Source organism: Terrapene carolina, unplaced genomic scaffold (genome assembly GCF_002925995.2).
Source record: "Terrapene carolina triunguis isolate 2854851 unplaced genomic scaffold, T_m_triunguis-2.0 Scaffold629, whole genome shotgun sequence".
NCBI classification, from domain to species: domain Eukaryota; kingdom Metazoa; phylum Chordata; order Testudines; family Emydidae; genus Terrapene; species Terrapene triunguis.
In genome coordinates, this window is record NW_020664980.1 from 17,545,927 (window position 1) to 17,567,359 (window position 21,433).

The window sequence follows — 21,433 nt, forward strand, 5'->3', positions numbered from 1 at the left end:
CACCATCTTTTCCAGAATGCTCAGGTCTGACCTGAAACACCTCTTGCTATTGAAGATCCTAGATGCTCTTGAAGTGAGAATGCCAAGGTTGATGACTTGTGCCAAATTATGTGGGGACTTGGGGCAGGCTAGACTGGGAGGGCCAAACTTTTCTCTTTGTGACCTAAGGCAGGATTTCCCTCCAATGGGTTGATTCTCCATTGCATGGATGGGAAGGGGGGGAGGGGGTTATGCAGGGCATTGGCGAACTAATAAAAGTGAGGTCACTGAGGGCTGGTCTACACTACACAGTTAGGTCGACATAAGGCAGCTTATGTATTTACTGCAGTGGCTGTAAGTTTGCATTGTAGACATACCCTGAGTGATGATTAGAGCTGGAAGGGAAACAATTTTTTTTCTGGGAAAAATATTTAGGCAAAAAAATGTGTTGTTTACAATACAAGTTATTCTTAGAAAAATGTTCATTTTTAAAAAATGAAAACAATTTTAAAAAAATGAAAACCATTTTTTTTTTGACAAAAATTGAAATTTGTTGTGGAAATTCCTGCTTAGTCAAAAAGCCATTTTCCATTAACCCTCCATCCTCCCCCCAACTTTTTAATAGAAAATTTCCAACTATCTCTAATAATTCTTCTTGATCGAAATCTCTTCCAATAGTTTGCTTTCTACATTCATTTTTCTCTTTTAGTGATGTGGAGCTCTGCCCAGTCCCTGGAATCTACACATAGATGACATTTACCCTCTATACATCTGATCCAAAGCCCCAGTCCTTCCTCTGGCCCCAGAATGTGATTGATTGGTCTCTATGTATTTATACTGGAACGCATCATTATATCTATATTAAACACAGAGGATCATTTTGGGCAGGAGGGGTGTGTGTGTGTGTGTGTGTGTCCCAGCTTAGAGCTGTTTCCATTGTGATGTGCTTCTCTGATAAGGAAAGGTATAGGAAAGAGGCCACTACTCTGGCCTTGTCTGTCTATGTAAGAGAAACCCCTCAATGAATAACCTTCACAGAAGCATCCATGGTTTAACTGGCTTTTGCCTGAGTTGGTTGGCAGGGTAGAGAACTTAGCACCAGAGCCTCTTAAGGAGTTTATAACATTCCATCTGAAAATACCTCTTAAATACCCGATTTTGAATGTTTTGTAAATTCCTTTTCTTTCTCATCCCCCTCCTCCAGGCTTCTCAATTAATGATGGAATAAATTGACCAACAGGACAAACAATTGACAGCTGGGGAAATGTGCCTAGGTAGGTTTAGTTCTGCTTTTTCTGTCCTTAATTCAACTTAATTTTTTCTCATTTTGTTTGTTAAATGTCCTTGAAAAGGAGCTTATTTTCCAGTCCAGTCACATCCTGGAGTGTGTGTGTGTGTGTGTGTGTGTGTAAGAAGTGTTTGGAATCTCAGTGAAATGATTCTCTCTCTCTCTCTCTGAGCCCCCTTGTTTGAACTGCACATCACAGCACACTGACTTACAACCACAAAGATGTTAGTTACTGAACAGAGGGGGGGGAGGGAAGGGGTAATCCCACACTGATTTTACATGATCAATATTTTTAAAAAGTTGTTTACCTGGAGCTGTAAAGAATAGCTTGCTTAGCCAGCTGTCTTAGAAGAGCCATTGCTGGAGATGCTGAGAAAGAGTTTATTGACCTTACTTGTTTATGCCATTAGAGTTTCCTTCTGTCCTTAGGGGTCTGGTTTCCCCTTGATCTGTGTGTGGGGTCTCCAGTTATCATCCGTACTCAATACTTCTATAGTACTTCATATATACAAAGCACGGCACAAATATTAACTAGTTTGTACTCACAATCCCCTCTCAAAGGTGGAGGAGTGTTAGCTCCATTTTACAGATGGGAATATTGAGACATGGAGGTTTAAAGGGCCAGATTCTGCCACACTTATCAGCATCCAGCAGTACTTTACTTTTCGAGTCCTTCCATGGATTTGAGAGGTAATGTGGCCTAGTGGAGAGGGCACTGAACTGGGACTTGAGTCCTAGGATCTATTCCTGGCTCTGAGCTGCTGAGTAACCTATGTAAGTCTCTTGACCTCTGTATTTTCCCTTCCACCCTGCATCTGTCTTGTCTATTTAGTGCGTGAGCTGTTCAGGGCACGACCTGCCTTTCACTATATGTACGTACGGTGCGCAGCACAATGGAACTCTGATCTCAGTTGAGGCCTTTCGGTTCTACTGAAATATAAATGGTAAATAAATAATAACTCAGAGTGAATGAGGGTTCCAGAATCTGAACTTGCCTAAGGCCAAAGAGTGACCGGCAGGCCCAGGATTAAAATTTGGGAGTTCTAGCTCTCAGCCTTATACTCAGTCCGTTCTACACCCAGTCTCTCACCTCTTAAGCATGTACCTCTTTTACCAAATGCTTAAAGTACATGTTGCTCTTTGCAGAGTGGAGTGTGTTAGAGGGATAATTAATGCTAATAGCAGTTGCATGATTGGACAAGATTAAAAAGACAGGTCAGGGTTCAAATCGGCTAAAAACTTACAACAATGAAAAAGCCTCAGACAGATGTGTAAATGTGAAAAGCTGTGCTAGGAAGGGACAAGTCAACTGAAAATTATGTGCAAGACTGGACCTTTGCCTAATCATTGTGGTATTTCCAACTCTGGAAGTTCTGGGAATCTGGTGAGGACCAAACTCATGACACGTACAGCCAGATTTGCAGAGTAAAGACATTGGAATCGGCACCTGAACTTTGAATGCTTACCCAAAATGAAGTTTTTTAGGCTCAGTCATTAACAGGCACCGCTGGACTTTTGTGTCATGACTGTTGAGCCCTATCAGAGCTGTGCAAAGCCAAGAGACTGGGTGGCAGAGGTTCATGCCAGCCTTTTCCATCAGTCCCAATTAGCACAAGTCTGATTCACCGGCCTTGAGTTACTTGTATGTGAACCTGTCACAGAAACACACAGTGAAACTCAGTGGGAAGCACCAAGCTGAGTGCGGGTCGGAAAAAGACCAAAACCAGGCCCAACGTTGCTTGGAATGGAGTCAAGTGTCACACAACAGGATCACACCCATCAGTGAATTTTTTTCAGTGAGCTTGAGCAGAGTTTTGCATTTGTCACAAAAATCTCCAGGCCTGGGGAGTTTCACGTTTCCTGGTGCTCTAGTTTTGTGCCAGTGTTACTCTGAAGGAAGGGATACTAGGCTGATGGACCAAGGTTGACATATCCTGTGGCGACGAAAAAGGAAGGAGACAGAAAGCCAGGTCGTGGTAGCCGAAAAGTCAAAAAGCCCCAAAGCCTCCCAGGAAAACTTTCCTGGGGTTTTTATTCTTTCTACCTCCCTGCTTACAACACTTCTAACTGGTTAAATTCTTGCGCATAGGAGGAGTGTACAGTGTACAACAACATAAGATAACAAACCCATATCTTGTGCACGTGAAAGCAAGCTGCGAGGGTGATGATCAAGTCAGCCAAATAAGTTACCTAATCACAGACGCTGGGGTGAAGGTCACTCCTGCCTCGTAGCCACAGACACAGTGTGCCGCATCTGTGGGCTGGCAATTCGGGAGCTATGCGTCCCTACAATATCCCAAGAACCATTACTGCTAATTAATATTCCTCACATATTTAAACATATTTGTTGAAAATTACCAGGTTCCCCCTTGCCATCACCTAGAGATCTTCAGGAATAAAAACCTCTGTCCTGTGAAACTCAGGGGCTTACTGTTGTTGTTGTTTGTTGTTATTATAGTAGCATCTAGAATAGAGCTGGATGGAAAATGACCCATCCTGTGAGAATTTTCAAGATTTTGAAATTTTTCCCATCTTGAATTGAGATGAAAAGTCAAAATCTCAAAATTCTTCAGTGAACTGAAGGTCTGAAAAAAAAAATCAGATCAAGTCAGTTGAAATATTTTGTTTTGATCATTTCAAAATGCTGTTTCCATTTGGACCTTTAACATTTTTTTTACATAGTCTGACTGTACTTAAATTTTGAAACAAAGTCATTTCAACCTAAAATATGCAACTGTTGTGTTTCAATGCAAGGAGACGAGGGAGCAAACTACCTACTGCCCTCGCCACAGACCCTGTTTGTCTGGTGGTGACTATTTATTTTTTATTTACTTACATTTCAAGTACAATAAGTCTTCTGGCTGGTGAGTTGATGAATGATTACACAAGAGTTGTCTCAGCTACCTTGATAAAGTGTGGAGTAACTCCATTTATTCTAATGGAGCTAGTCTCTGAATTTACATGGGTGTAACTGAGAGCAGGGTCTGGCACTCTGAGTACACAGCACCTTCAGTAACAATGACTTTTATGAACTATACCATCATGATGAGGATCCTGAATCTTCAAACCCTCAATTAAACTTTGTGGACCAAGCTCTACCTTCCATTATAGCTGGGCATTTCCATTGCAGACAATAAGAAGCAAGCCGAAGCTGACCCTTGACTGTACTTTAAGACTAACCTGAAAGAGGGTTATTAATGCTGTGAGCCAAATTCTCTGATTCTATGCAGTTCCGCTGGGTACTAGTGTGATCTCAGTTTTACAGCGGTGTAAGTTCAGAGTGACACTGTTGACGTCAGTGGGATCACTTTGGATTTATACTGCTGCAACTAAGATCAGAATCTGGCTTACAGATTTCACTTGGGCTGTATATAAATCAGTGGAGAATCTGTGCAATGCTGTGTCTGTCTGGTTTTAAAGGTGGAATCTAGTCTCTTTATATACCCAGCTTTCTGAATCTGTGGCTATTGCAAGCAGAGGCATGATAAATTCCTTTTTAAGAAAAAAGAACTTTAATTTCAGTCCCGTTGCATCCTTTCCTCGGTTCTTTAAAGTGTTATTCTTCTCTGTGGAGAAGATAATTTAAAGTGATACTTGACTATATTCACACACCTTTTCCCACCTGAGGAGAGCTGTAGCTGAATTGATTAGCGTATGTATTGAATATGTATTACTAGGATGGCCACACCGAGATGCCATATCTCATTTACAGCATGTTCCTGCTGGCTCCGAGGCTTGTTAAAGGAAAGAGACTGTAAAAAAGAAAAAACACATTACATGTGGACTGCAAACATAAAAGTGACTGAAGTAGGAAGAGAAAGAGAGAGATTGGCAGCCTGGAGACATAATAAGCCATTAAACCATTTAAGGGAGGCCTACCATGGCTTGCTGAGTTTGTTGTTCAATTACTATTACTGATGAAGAATGTCAATAATTATGATTTTTAGCCTGGCTTGACGTTTACATTTGTAAAAGTTTGAAAGTCCAACTACTAAAAATCAATGGAACAACCATCGTATCTTCTCACAAAGAGGGTGGATTATGCCTCCTCCACATACTAAGAACTTTCAAACTCCAGGCTCATTAATGGACTGTGTCATACGTCAGCATCACTGCTTCATATGTCATCATCACTATCACCACCATTTGCATTCTTTAAAGGGGACTTTATGTGTCCTTTGTATTTTAGGATGGCACCAGAGTCCAAATCTCTAAAATAGTAAGTGCTGAACATACCATAGCCAAGCTCCTGTGGATGTCAGCAGAACACAGATTATAGACCAGGGGTCGGCAACCTGCGGCACGCATGCCAAAGGCAGCACTCGGGCTGATTTTTAGTGGCACGTTGCTGCCAGCCAGGGTCCCGGCCGCTAGCCCTGCTCAGCCCGTTGCCGGCCTTGATTACGGAACCCCAGACCAGCAGCGGGATGAGCCGCTCAGCCCGCTGCTGGTCTGGGGTTCCGGCCGCCGGCCCCTTGCCAGCCGGGGTCCCGGCTGCTGGCCCCGCTCAGCCCGCTGCTGGCCTAGATGGACAGAACCCGGCCGGCAGCGGGCTGAGCAGGGCTGGCGGCCAAGTCCCTGGCTCAGCCCACTGCCGGTCTGGGATTCTGTCTGCCGCCCGCGCTGCCGGTCTGGCACGCGAAACCTTTTACTGGCACGCGAAACCTTAAATTAATGAAGACTTGGCACACCACTTCTCAAAGGTTGCTGACCCCTGTTATAGACTATCCTTTCTCAGCCTCTCCATTTCCAGTTCTGACGGTGGCATGGTGCTTTCCAAGAATGATTGCCCTTGGCCTTTTTGACATTCATGTATAATTTGCATTTCACAGCAATGTAGCCATGCCACAAAACCATATACTTTACCATGTCCTACCCCGAAGCGATTTCACTGAGAAGAGTGGTATCAACTGTATAACACAGGCTGCAGTGTGTGTCTCCACCAATGGAAATACCAGCACCATACGGAGTAACACTCATCAGTAACTCATTGTAAATCTTGAAGAGATGCGGTGAAATACGCACCCCTGACAGGGTCCTCTTTTGGTGCTGTGCCTTCCACTTTGCTGGCTCTCAGGAAGGCTGCCCAGTAAACTGGTGAAAACCCAAGTGTAGTTGAGTGGCCCAGAGATTTATGCAAGACTAAAAGCTCTCTAATGTAGTCAGTTAAGCACATTCACTATTGAAACTGGTGGCAATGTATGAATAATATCTTTGCAGTAGATCTTCACGTCAAGTTGTAGGTACATCTTAGCTTTCACCCATAAAGCATGTTTAAGTGGTGCACAGGACTCTGTGCCAGGCCACTGTACTGGGATACATTTCACCCTGATTATTCAGAGACCTTGGAGGAAGACAAAGGACAATTCGAAAGTCTGATGTCTTTAAAACTCTCCTTTGCCATGATGCCTACAAAAAAGAACATTAATAAGGTTAAAAGAACATTATTAAGGTTGCAAAGTTAAATATTTTGGAAATATCAGAATTAAGTGTGTATGCATTATGATACAGTCTTTGATTACATGATCACATACCCCTCTACCCCGATATAACGCGACCCAACAGAACACAAATTCGGATATAACATGGTAAAGCAGTGCTCCGGGGGGGGCGGGGCTGCGCAGTCCGGCGGATCAAAGCAAGTTCGATATAACACGGTTTCACCTATAACACGGTAAGATTTTTTGGCTCCCGAGGACAGCGTTATATCAGGGTAGAGGTGTACTATTTTTTCCACTTTTTTTTCCTGCTTCTGGTTTTTGAAGCATAGGTCAGAAAATGGCAAAATTTTCATCTGACCCTCGAAATGCTGGTCATTCGGGAGCTTTGCTCACCCCTGAGCTATATCACATCCACACTGCATTGCAAGCATTTCCTCTTTAGTAGAGCAGTAAAGTGGCCTGAAATGTTTGTGCAAAGGGAGAAAATGCGATAAGAAAAGGTAAAAGGATTGAGAAGAAGCTCTGAGTTATAAGAGGTTTCCCAGGATGGCATCATCAAGTCCCTTAGATCAGCTTCTCTTCATCGCTCTTTAGTAGATGAAGATGACAAAACAATTTAAGATGACCCAAAAAAGAGAAATGAAGATAATCTAAAAATATAATATGATCACAATTTATCCAAAGTGCCTCATCATTCTGGATTCATTTAATATGCACTGTAATAGCACTGGTCCTTATAAGAGCATTTGGTATTCAGATGGATATCGCAGACACCTTCTGTAAGTATTGTGTTATAATTTAACAAAAGTTATTGGAAACTATAAATAAGATCTCACTCTGACTGTCTATAATCTGCATTTGATGCATAAAAAAGGCATTTGAAAAAAAAAATCACACGTTCAGACAAACTGTAACTTAGAAGCAAAAGAATTTTCTGTTCATTAAAATATCAGAGTCACTTTCAGCAGTAGGAAAATCTTTACTGGTTTGCTTCACTTTCAGACACCCTTTCTGTAGTCCATAAAGGGACAATGAACCTGATTCTTCTTTCACATCCACCGGTGTAACTCTGCCAAATTGATGTTTCTCCTCCTGATTTACACTACTGTAACTTGAAAGTACAGTCTGGCCCCCATCTCTGGAAAACCTTTCTTCAATAATCATCATCATTATTATCGTTGTGGTTTTGCTATATTGGTCAAAAACAAAAAAAACTGTTTTCATGAAGAATTTCAAAAAAAGGAAGTTGTCATCATTTCAGAATGTTGGAAACAGACCCATTTTTGTATTTGAAGCCTCACTCTACAAAATTTTTCTTTTTCACATTTTTATCAAGAACATTCACCTTTTTGGTTATTTTTGTTTACCACGCAACGTGGGTTTTGGTAAACAAAACATTTCTATTAGCTTTTTGATAAAAAATTTGAAAAAAATATTTTAAAAAGGCACCACATTTTTGATGAAAAATGAAAAATGTCAGCTATTTTTCACCTTAGAATTTGTTTTTGAATACAGCCATTTTTTGATTTAAAAAATTGTTTAAAAATTTCCAAGCTCTGATTAGTATCAGTAATGTGTCAGATCAACTTCAGCACCCTGGTTCTGGGCTGATGGAGTCTGCATTTGAATTGACAGAGATAAGACTTTCCTGTGGCGAGCCGTGGGCTGTGACATTCACTATGACCCACCATCAAGCTGAGTCTTGCTTCCTTAACGGTTTAATGCAAGATCCATGTCTTTCAGCAAGTCTGCATCTTAGAACTGAGTTGTCACATGGCCCCTGCTGTCCCCTCTGAGAAATGAACCATCTCAAGTAATTGGCTTTACATTTCCAGGACAGGGAGGGGACATTTGTTCTTCTTCCTGAGGGAGTGGATGTACTCCGAAACGGTTTTCATTATAAGCAATTCATGGCACAGTCCAAAGCCTCCAACGAGCTCCTTGTGGGTGTAGGGGTCTGCCTGTGCAGAGCTCACTGCAGCTTCAGAGCCTGTGCTTGTACAGCTCCTAGCACAATAGGGCCCAGATCCTGACCGAGGCCTCTGGATGCCATGATAATATAAATGATTCATACAGGTGTACTCAGACAGTACACAGATGAGTACTTCAACGATAGAGACAGGAACAGATGTTTTGAAGTGCTCAGGGCAGTTTTCTAAGCACCCACAATGGGAGCCAGCTCTGTTCCCAACATGCTGGGCTCTTTTGAAAAGCTGGCCCATTATACCTACAGCATCAGAAATGAGCCCAGTTCTTTATACATCCTGGAGTAGGAGTCATCCCTTGCCCTACAGGGCTCCCACCTCTCCCTTTGTGCTGTATATGCACAAACAGGGTTTTTGTTTTTGTTTTATAAATCCTTCCTTTAGCTGGGATTCTCCTGCCCCCTGGCCTCTAGCCTCCGACAGCACATTTCCTTCTGCTAAGGGAGTGATCAGTGGCTCCAGTCCCCAGGGCTGCTAATGGGATGGGGTGCGGGGTGTTGGAGACACATTCACACCTGCTAAGGGATGGTTCATCAAAGCAGGTCCTTGTGGGGATTGATTCCCCCTTGGAAATGTAAAGAGTTAATAACGGTGAGTGTTTCCTTACATAGATTATAGCCTGGTGGAAGGGAGGTGGGAGAAGTTTCTTTTAGAAATACCTTCATTTTAGCAGCTCTTCCCTCTAAGAAATGTCTCTCTGCTGGCTTCTCTCGTTATAAGAATGTATACCCTACCAGCAGGTCTCTTTTGCAAGAATTACAGCTGGTGCATAGGGGAGCTCCAGGACAAAGTAACATCTCAAAGGCTTTCCCCACATCAGGGTTGTGAGGCGGCTTCTCTATTGTAAGAATAATACCCCTGCAGGAAAGGCAGCTCCCCCGACTAGATACTACAGCCGGGCCCTGAGTAAAGGGCTAATACAGATCAACATGTTTTCCATGTCACTGTGCTGTTCCCCTCTGTCTGAGCTGACAGCTAATGCTGTGAATCTGCTGCATGTCCCCTGTGCCTGGAGGAGTTTGGATGTCAGCTGCAGCGGAGATGGGGCAGGCATGGGCAGCCAGGCGTGAGCTGAGGGGAATGGTAAAGAGCAGCCAGAGAACAGGTCCTAAAGTGTCATTGTGGACTTGACCTTTAGAATGCAAAGCATTTGTCAGAAACCCAGAGAAAAGTCAGTCTCACCAGCCAAGTGACACTGAGAGGAAAGAAAGCGTCTCTCTGTCTTTCACACACCCATCTGCACCCCCACCCCCCATACACACACACATACCACACTAAGCGCTGGTTTACATTACAGAATTACTTTGGTATAACTACGTTGCTCAGGGGTGTGAAAGTGCCTAGAGCAGGTCTACACTATCAGTGCAGCTGCGCCAATGCAGCGTTTTAAGTGTAAACCTGCCCGAGGCCTCATTCTCCTGCCTCCGGATACAAGTGTATGTGCTGAAGCCAGTGTGAGTCACACCAACCCACTGGCAAGAGAATGGGGCCCAATGACCGTAGTCTTGCTCGGTCCTAGATTCTAGGGGCTCTGTCCTCCCAACCCACCCCAAAGGTACAAGTAGCTCCCATTGAAGTCAGTGGAAGTTACCCATACCCTGCATGGGTGTAAATAGGAATCTATAGATAGGAACATATCCTGGCCTCAAGTGTATGGGAGCAACTTGATCTCAGTGGGAGTTGCCTGAATCTTGCTTGTGGTCTGCAGGTCAGCGATTCCTTCTGTGGCCAATTCCAGCCGGCCTTCACCTTGGAACTCTGGCCCTTGGATTACATAAGGACATAAGAACGGCCATACTGGGTCAGACCAATGATCCATCTAGCCCAGTATCCTGTCTTCCGACAGTGGCCAATGCCAGGTGCCCCAGAGGGAATGAACAGAACAGGGAATCATCAAGTGATCCATTCTCTGTCGCCCATTCCCAGCTTCTGGCAAACAGAGGCTAGGGACACCATCTCTGCCCATTGATGGACCTATCCACCATGAACTTATTTTGAACCCTGTTATATTCTTGGCCTTCACAACATCCTCTGGCAAGGAGTTCCACAGGTTGACTGTGTGTTGTGTGAAAAAATACTTTCTTTTGTTTGTTTTAAACCTGCTGCCTATTAATTTCATTTGGTGACCCCTAGTTCTTGTGTTATGAGAAGGAGTAAATTACACTTCCTTATTTACTTTCTTCACACCAGTCATGGAGGATAGGTCCATCAATGGCTATTAGCCAGCATGGACAGGGATGGTGTCTTTAGCCTCTGTTTGCCAGAAGTTGGGAATGGGTGATAGGGGATGGATCACTTGATGATTACCTGTTCTGTTCATTCCCTCTGGGGCACCTGGCACTGACCACTGTCGGTAGACAGGATATTGGGCTAGATGGACCTTTGGTTTGACCCAGAATGGCTCTTCTTATGTCATTATGTTCTAAAATGCAACTAGTGTGTATACTGCGCTTTGTAGCTATCAGGGCCGACTTTACCATTTTTGCCGCCACAAGCAAAAAAAAAAAGCCTCTCGGACTGCGTCGCCCCAGGCACCTGCTTCCTCCGCTGGTGCCTGGAGCCGGCCCTGGTAGCTGTCTAGTAAAACCAACCCCCACGTGTGAAACAACCAATACCAGTAAAAGCGCAGTTTTGCCTGTACAAATTGCATCTACACTTGGAGCTTCTGCGGGCACAGCTCTGTCGGTCAGGGATCACACCTCTTCACTCCCCTGAGTGTCAGAGCTCTGTTGTGGTGTAAACCTGGCCTCAGAGGAATACCAGGGGGCAGAGACTTGCTCAGGTGCCGGAGACCCAAGCTATGAAAGGGTTTGTGGGCTATCAGCAAGATATTGAACTGAACCCTTTGCTTCACCAGCAGCCAACGCAGATTGCAGAAATTAAAGATCATTTAACCGCTCTTTCCTCAGCGAAGCCAATCAAACATGCAAATCTCTTGTCTAGAGTAAGGAAGGCAGAGCACCTAATCAGAATGAGTCCCCTTTCATTCCCCAGGACACTTTTCCCCAGTGCCATGCAGCCCAAGTGTTATATAAGCTGAGGTTCCGTACTCAGTGTTGCAGATTCTAGGTGCTGTGAGTAGTTGAGAACAGCAGCTGCCTCACCGAAGTGCTGAGCATGTGGTGCTCCGGTCCTGCCTGGTCGCTCTGTGCTCTGCTCTGACATCTAGTGGAACAATCGTACTAAAGCATCGGACAAGCGAAGCTGCTGAGACAATGGTTGGCTTCACTGACTACAGCGGAACAATAAACTCCACCATGTACTCATTTGTTTTATTGCACTCAATACAGCCAAAGCAATTGTGGCAGGAGAAAAGAAAAGCCCTCAGCCTGAACAAAGAGCAATCCTTAGCTGATAGCACTCCTGTCCTCTTCCCTTGAAGAATGTACTTGTTGCCAGCTGAATGGTCTTCTAGCTGCAATAGTTTTAGGCAGCAATTTCACCGTTACCTTGTGATTAACACTATGAAATAAAATATAACTAGCCCGCTGTCCCAAGCGGTTTCAGGGTAAAATCTTGGGAGGCCTTGTGATAATCCCTGTGATAAATGTGAAATCACGAGGGGCTATATTTTCAAAGAGGTCTCTCAGAATGTACCCACACAGTCTGGGAGCACAGCTCTTTGCATTAGAGCGGGATGAATAACTGATTTGTCAATTTAGTGGCAGTTCCGGAAAAAATTGGTTTCAGATCGAAGTGAATCTGAAAATTTGGGGGAATTTTTGGGGAATTGCCCATTTCAGGTCTAAAAAAAACAAGGAGTCCTTTTGGCACCTTAGAGACTAACAAATTTATTTGGGAATAAGCTTTCGTGGGCTAGAACTCACTTCATCAGATATATGAAGTAAAAGATACAGGAGCAGGTATAAATACATGAAAGGATGTGGGTTGCTTTACCAAGTGTTAAGTCAGTCTAATGAGATAAATCAATTAACTGAGCTAGCGTTTGAACCTGAGTCTTTCACATTCTAGGTGAATGCCCTAAGCCTGGGGCCGAAGGTTATAATGGGGATGGTGGTGGTCGTGGTGACAGCTGCAGCACATCCACCTCCACCTTCTCTTTTGGCCATTTTGTGAATGACCAAAGCTATTTGTGTCAAATATGCCAATAGTAAACTTTCAGGTCAACTGAAACTTCATTTTTTGTCGAATAAACAATTTGTTGGGAAAATTTAACCCAACTCTAGTTTGCATACGCAAAGCCATCTCTTTTCACTCATGAGAAAGGAGTTGTGTATGCAAAGAGGCATTTTGTCTACATAGGGGAGATTTTCAAAGGTCCAAATGGGAGCAGGGCATCTGACTGCCCTCGTGCCTTTGCAAATCTCCCCCACAATGGGGCTGTGACAGGTTCCCCCTGGGGTGCCACTTAGAACTGGGGTACCACTGAGCCTGCTTGACCCACCAGCCTGGGCTCCCTCTTACACTGTGATACTGTGATAAGCTGCCAAGTTCCCCAGGCTTGCTCTTTCACCAGCACATACAGATAGGGACACACCCAGCTGCAGCTTCACACACACATGCTGAGATCAGTTCTGCACGGGAAGGCTCAGCTAAGGCACCTCCCAGTTGCTAAGGCACTTCCCCCCCACCCCGGAGTGTAAACCCAAAATTATACCGTCTTGTGCTGCACACGGAACTGAGCGTGAGCTCATAAAAGTCGCCACCTCCCTCAATGTGGAGAGAGATATGCAACAGTTTTCTGCCCCAACTTATAATTTCCACACACTGGTTTTAGACAAAACAAAAACAAGTATATTAACTACAAAATATAGATTTTAAGGGATAGCAAACAGATCGAAGCAGATTTCCTTAGTAAATAAACAAAACCACAAACTGAGTTTAACACACTACAGAGGTAGGATATGAATTAGAAAATTCTCACCCTGAGTGATAAACAGGCTGGCAGATTCTTAAGGCACAAGTTGCCTTCTTTTCCCAGGTTTTCATACACAGGCTAAAAATTCCTCTAGCCTGGGACCATCACCTCCCACAGTTCAGTCCTTGCCCCTCAGGTGTTTCCAGGTGTGTTGTTGTAGGGAGAGTGATGTCTCATCGTGATATAATTTCCCCCCTTTTACATCTTCTTCCCACTTGCTGGAAAGCTCTTTTGCTGTGTCCTGGGTCAAACCGTTCCCATTGTGTAGCGCTATTTCTAAGAGGTTTCTATTGTACACAGTTCCTGGGATAATCCTTGTGCTTGTGTGCATTTCCTCAATAAGCCATTAACACTGTTTGGTCTTTTTACTGTTGTACCTGAAAGGCTGCGTGTGGGTGTTTTCAATCTCACAACATGTTTCAGTAACACATACATAGCCAAACTTCATAACTTCACATACGATGATAGCACACACAATCCAATGAGATATTACTGTCTAGCAGATCGAGACTTTTAGAATGATACCTCACAAGGCAGATTTTGTACAAAACATATCCTAATTACATGACAATGGTGAATATTGGGGTGCCAGGGTGTCACATAGGCAATGCATGCATTTCTCACTTCTGCTGAGCAGACAAACACAGGATTTTTTGATCATGGAAGGGTGTACTGGCAAATTTTATGGTTGCAGTTTTAGAGGCCCTGTTGCATATTTGGCTCTATCTGTGTGTTGCTGTGATATGAGCTAGTATGCTTAGATAATGCTGATAATGGTCATGATCTTCCCATTATATGTGGTCCCTTTAGACTATGCTAGTGATATTTATGACAGATGAGTAAACCCTTCCAAGTTCTGTTTGCAAAGTGCTTTGCAAATTTGTGCATATGACTGGTATAGTTGGCATGGACTGGCAGATCCTGACCACGGAAGAGGACAAACCCAGTTTTCTCGTGGTCAGATTGGCACTGCCATGGTTTGGATCTGACAAGTTCGTGTTTGTTCACACACAAGTTAGCCCTGTTTAGTCGCTTCACCACAAGCAGGATCTCGCTGCAGTCCTAATGCAATTCCAGCTCTCTGTTCCCAGAAATTGGATCAGGACTGGTATGTGAACCAAAATATAAAAGAGTAATAGCGAGCCAGTTCCCACTCCCTTGGTGGGGAATGACAGGAGCGAGTACAGGCTTCTGGTAGGGAGATATAGAGATGAGATCTCACTTCTGCTGCAAAAAAGAGAACTCTGATCTTGGGGAAGTTTCAGAAGCTGGGCTACAGTTATGAAAGCCAGATGTAAAGCAGCCCATGAGTGGGGGACTTACAGAAGCTAATAATGTGTCAAGCCACAGTCTGAATAAGACAAGCCAATACAGGGGCATGTAGTCTCACTTTGTGACTTTTCTATTTGCATCAGAGAACTCGGCTAACACACAGCCTCTCGCACTGAGAAAGCAAGTGGCAGTGGATCCTGCTGAGCTGGGCTGGTCCTCCCAGTCACGAGGGGCAGGCTCAACCAGTCAGAGGCCTCGGAGATACACCACATGATTCACCCCACCTGACCTCTTGTGACAAACAGGGCCCAGGCTCGAAATAACGGTGAAATGACAACTTGAGGCCTTCCAGATGGAGGAAAAAAGCCCTATGGACACCAGGGAAAATGGAGCAAGCCACTGCTGTCCCAGAGACACTCTGCTCACCCCAGCAAGGCTGATTTGGGGTAGTTGGAGCTGCTCGCGTCTCCCCTTCTTGGTTCTCTAACTAATACTAGTGGCAGCATCACAGATTAGCTGCTGCGCCCTAAGCCAGAAGCAGGGCAGGCTGCCTAGTGCTTGGAGGAAGGAGCAGCGACAGGGAGCTCACATGGAACCAGCACTATTGTAACGTGGGAGCACAGGGCAAGCTCAGGCCCTCCACATCTCCTGACGGGTTTTCTTGCACCGTTCGGTGACAATACACATGTCTTAGACAAGGATTTAATTAAGATTTTAATAAGCCAGTCACTGCATACTAATTAAGAACCTACTTGATTATTTCCACATATTTTGTGAAGTTCAAGAAATTGGTTACGTTGCTATTAAATTAGCATATAATATCTGCAGCAGTTCTCATCTGATGTAATGGGGCTGTTACTGTGTGTGACTAAAATAGCGATTGATGAATGAAATCCTGCTCTCTGAGCCACAGCAACGATGGAAGCAGGGCAGGTATATTTTTGACACATACCGAGCAGGTCACGGTGAGAGATCAGCCCAGGTTGCGAAGTTTGGACTTGGGAATTAGGACTGGCTCCCAACCACCCCAGGACTCAGCTGTCTTTGTTTCTTGTGTCCCTCTTTGGCCCATCAAAGAGATAGGCGGGAGCTGGGGTCTGGTTTGGACCTGTCTTCATTTTTAATATTAACTTTATATTTGCTTAACACACAGGGGCCAGCTCCCAGGGTGCAGCTGACCTGAAAAGATTGCAGATCTTCACACTCCCCTGTGCATTACTCTGATCCTGCTGCTGCTCCGGGCAGGCTGGTCCCTCTGTGCTGTGTTAAAGCAGCCTGAGGTGTTGTCTAACTTACACTGGCTGCGATAGTCATATAGACAAGTATCAGCATAATGCGGGGACATCCTGGCTCTTTCCTGTGGGTGTAACTCCTATCCCCTATGTTGGTAGAAGGGGGATATAAGCTCTGCATGGCCATCCGGAGGATCAGCCTTACATTGCAGTCTATTCTGAGACTATTACATTGGTTTTGAGGCCAGATTGCCCTGCTGCAATGGAGCAAAACAGATTCACATTCATCACAGCCAACTCGGGCAGGGTGGCTGGGGAGAAGGGGGCAAGGGCAGGGATGTTGTTCTGCCCCAGCTAATCCTGGTCACCAGAAGGGTCTCTTGGGTTCATAGGCAGCTGGTATAAAGTAGGACAGCCTGTGGCTGGGGACTGGTCTGGAACCAGGACGGTCCCAGGATCGGGGAATACAAAGATAGCTTGAAGCCACTTTTGCACCATCCTTCCTGAGCTGCGTCGATGGTAGCTTAGCCACAGTGCAAGAAATGGGCCACTGAATCTTAGGATTTGATACAGTCCAACTGTACGGTAGCTGTGAAGAAAGCTGCGGGTGGTCCAGCTTTCCATTATGTAGTAGGAAAAGCCATATCGACTACACTGACCACGCGTTCTGGAGGTGGCCAGTTGTCCTTTCGCTCACCTGCTGTTGACGATACCGCGTAATTCTTAACAGTGCCTGCATTGGAATAGTGTCGGCGTGGGGCTGCCCCTCTGCGTCTCCATTCCTGGTCCAGTTTTTAAGCAGCCGGAGCAGTTGCCAAATCCAAGAGAGCTAACACAGCATCACACTGAGAAGAGTTGTCTTATCTTACTGGCTGGCTGAGAGTCACGTCTGACTGCGGAGTTGGGGTGCTTCCCCAGGAGCCCCGCCTGGGCGGACTCGCTGCGGGAAGCGCACATAGTGGAAGGGGATGCTGAATGCTCCGAGGTCAGACCCAGGAAGGTCGAAGCTATGTAAGCTTCTTGCCCTGGCGACAGTCTGCTCAGAGCGAGGAGGCTCCCCCAGAGTCCTGACTGGCCTCACATGGAGTAGTTCCAGAGCATTGCCCAGGGACTCCATGACACTTATGCATATGTCATGTGTGGCTAAAATGCATGTGCTCGCATAGGCATCCTGTGGTCATGTTCAGCGGGGGTGGGAAGAGGGAAACTTACCAATATTGGGCAAGTTTGTTTTTTATGCAGCTCAGCTTCCCGTCCTATATATAGAATATACAGGTTCCCAATGTCCCTGGGTGAGCAGATCTCCCAAGGCCCACAGCTGGGTTGGCAATGTGTCTTGTGGACTGACTTTGAGAATGCTGATTTGTAGCATCCTTTCTAGAGGTTTGATTTCTTATCCATTTCCAGCTTGACAACTGACTAGGCTTTGCATGTTTACACGATGCCTCCTGTTCTACCCCATAAAATCCCATTGTCTGAGCCAGGTGTGCTTACGTGAGCGAGTGCCGGCCTACACAAAGCTTCCCAAACAGCTCGAGTTTGAAAACACTTATTGAAATGATCAGTGGCTAAGTCAGTATCATTTATTTGTATCACATTAGACCCTCGAGGCCCCACGGTGCAAGCCACTGTTTAAACACATAGTAAGAGACAGTCCTTGCCCCAAAGAGCTACAATCTGACTAGATAAAACAGAGATGGGAAGCAGAAGCATAGAGAGATGAAGTGACTTGCCTGAGGTCACAAAGCAGGTTAGTGGCAAAGCTGGGAATAGAATCCAAGGCTCCTGGCTCCTAATCCAGTGTTCTATCCACTGATCATACTGCCCTCGCTCTGCTTTGACTGCTACAACCTATAATCAGTTATGACTATTACTGTTTATACCCCTGTTGAAAAGTGGGTTTCTGGCTTTCGCCCATGCTGCTCTATCCTCCTGGGAAGGAAAGTGGAACTGCTATCGTTTATAAAGATTTCATTCCCCTGATAAGGCACTGGACACACAGGCATCTAAGTTAGCTAACTATAGCAAAGCAGTTGATCAGCATGTCACCCATTAGTGCTGTAGGTGGAACTGCACTTGATAGGAATTACACTAAATGGATATAGGAGACCTGGGGATAATTGACCAACCTAGTCTTAAATGTGTTTTTGGAAAGAAAAAGCCACAAAACAACAGGCATCTTCTTCATTAGCCTCTCTGCAGAAGTAAGCAGCAGGAGGGGGTGCTGGGGGTCAGTTCCTCAGGTGGTGTGAATGGGCATCGCCCCTTCTTCAGTGGAGCTATGCTGAGCTAACCGAGACGGCACTCTGTATAATACAGGCTGGATCTGGCCCGTGCTGTGGTGTTTGCAAACAGAATTGTACTTTGCTAGTTATATAAACAGACTCTCCGGGTGATTTTTTAAAAATGAAAAGCCCAACGCTTACGGAGAGGTGAGGACAAGACTCAGAATGTTGGGATAAACAGGTTTATTGTCATTAGCCCTTTTTTCAGGGGTCTGCTGGCATTACGGACAACGATAATAAAACTTGGCTCTAATATAGCACTTTCCATCTTTAGATCTCAATGCATGTTACAAAGGAAACCAGTATTGTTATCCCCATTTTACTGATGGGGAAACAGAGGCACAGGGCGGTGAGGTGAATTACCCAAGGTCACCCAGCAGGCCAGTGGCAGACATGAGAACTGAATCCAAGTCTCCTGAGTCCCAGCTCAGTGCCCAAAAGTCACTGCTAACATAAGTGGCTGCATCTCCATGAAATAAGCAATGGGATGATATGCAATGGAGTTATGTCAGTGATTAATTTAGCCCATATATTATCCACTCAGTGCAAAGTGAGGAGAATGTTTCCCAGAAAGAAATTTCTTTAGTGCTAGTGTGGCTGCAAAATAGACTTGTCTTTTGAGTCTTTCCTCTCCTTACAGAAGTACGAGGCCTTTCACAATCAAAGGGAGCCTTAATGCCACCATTTATAGCTCTGCATTTTGCGCTGTTATTTGCATTCAGCATTGATTCCCTTTATTTCAAAGGGGATAGTGACAAGATTTGTGAATTATTCCCAGCCACTATCTACATTAGTCCAAACAGGAGAGTTTTTTCCCTGTCACCTTTGGGGACTGTAACCTCCATGTAATGTTTCTGGTCTCTGACCCTCCCTCCACTGAAGTCCATTACAAACATTTCTTTATACCATAGCATTCATCTTCCTCTGACAGGTATATTTCACAAGTCTTGCAAAGAGCTTTGTTAAAGGGGAGATTGTATTGCAATAAATTGATGCAATGATTTAAGGTCTCAGTTCAGGAAAGCACATTTATTCAGGACAGCATTTAAGCATGTGCTAAAGTTAAGCATGCGCTTAAAACCCACTGAAGTTAAGTTTTCATGTATAAAACAACTAAGTTTCTAGCCCTTATGATTGCAGAGAAAAAACAAAACACAACCCCCAATTTTTTTTAATCCAATGATTTTTAAGCCAAGCTCATGATTTTTGAATGTTCCATTGAATTCACTGGGACTTAAGCACATGGTTAAGTTAAGCATGTGTTTAAATGCTGTCTTGAGTATGGGATAGACTTTAGCATGTACTCAAGTGCTTTCCTAAACTGGGGCCTAATTGAGTTAAGGATGATTGTTTTGTTTGTAGTGGCAATCCCTTCTTACAGTTATTGACAGCCGGCTCCTGCTAATGCACTGAATCCCTAGGAAAGAAAACAAACCTTGCAACTCAGGCACAGATAAAAATCAAGCCGTTTATTTTAAAGAGAAGCCGGATTTTCATCTTTTTCAATAAAAGAGGAAACTTGATTAAATTCTCTACACTTGTAAGCACTGTGCTTTCAAAACAGACCTGACACTAAGTAGGTTAGTGGGAGGGGAGCTTTAACAAATTTCCTGTAACAGAACTTGATGTGATCCTCTGACCTGAATTTTCAGTCTTAATCTGCTTTATAGAACATGCCCGATCCTCAAACAAATGTAAAATCCATGAAGGAGCTTAGTTGTTAATTTAAAACAATGCAACATCAAAACAAAGCAACTCTCTAAGAAACATTAAACCACAACCTAAGTAAACAGGGAGACAGTTACAGTAAAATATTGTTTTTCAAAGGAAGAAAAGTTGTTATTGAAAGTGTTAAAGAAGCAAACCTGGGACTAAGCCCAAAGCTACTGAAAGGGGCTTTTCATGATACATCCCCCTGAAAAACTACAGCCCTCCCATAAGTCATCAGATATGGTATTGCAAAGGCATTTAGATGTGAGGTCCTGTCAAGCAATGCAAAAGCCCAATGATGTATGGCCCAAAGGAGTTTATCTTGCTCTGGGAAAAAAAGAGCTTGGAACTGACATTTTATATTTCGAAGCCAATAAAAACATCTTAAAATAACGCCCCCTCCCTCCCTCCAAGAGCAGCTGACAGTGAGAGAGAGAGAGAGAGCAGCGATCACAAATGATTCAGTTTCTGGGTCTGAGAACTTTGTTGTGGGCAGTGCAATGTGAGTGATTTATAATTAACTCTAACATGAAGAATAAAATGCATTGCTTTCATAACTTCGCTACAAAAATAACCACATTCGCAGTGTTTGCAAAATTGGAAACAAATGTCCCAAGGAAAACAAGAGCTCTTTGCAGCCCTACCCGTGCTTTAGAAAAAGGAATATACTGGAATTCAATCATTACCACAAATGATGAGCCAATATCATTTGTCATGGGAAATTCATCTGGGTAAAACAGGATTGCTCCATTACTCCTCCATGACTCAAACAAATAATTGTACTGAAATATCTTCAATTAAAAGCAGTTCAGTCTGTTTTTTCTCTTTGGCAGCTAGGTTTTGTCTTCTTCTGTTTCTGGACCTCAAGGACCTGAAAGTGAAAAGCAGTACATTTAAATATATACTTTTGGCATAACCCAGCCAGTGTTTGAGAAAAGACTCATGTCCTGGGTGGTCATCTCAGTGTTCTTGGATAATGGGCATGTAAAAACATCTGATGGTGCTAGTGACAGCAAAACTGAGCCCAATGGATTTTTGTTTAGGTGAGGTATGATTTGTCAATTTGGTAGGTACTAATTGTGAGCACATGAATAGACCCACTAAAGTCAACCGGACTACTCAAAGCTGAGTATATGCTTAAGCACCTTGCAGAATCAGGGCCTGAATTAGATAGATTAAAAGTTGAGAGGTTAGTTGGCCCATAATGCTGTGCTGTATAATGCCTTGGAAAATAACAGTGAGGATTCTATCTTGGCTCATGAGAAAGTAAAAGTGAAAAGTTTCTCTAGGAAAGTCCTGCACAAATCATAACAGTGCTGCCACCCTGCATGATCTTATTATGAGTCTCATGATATTGGACAT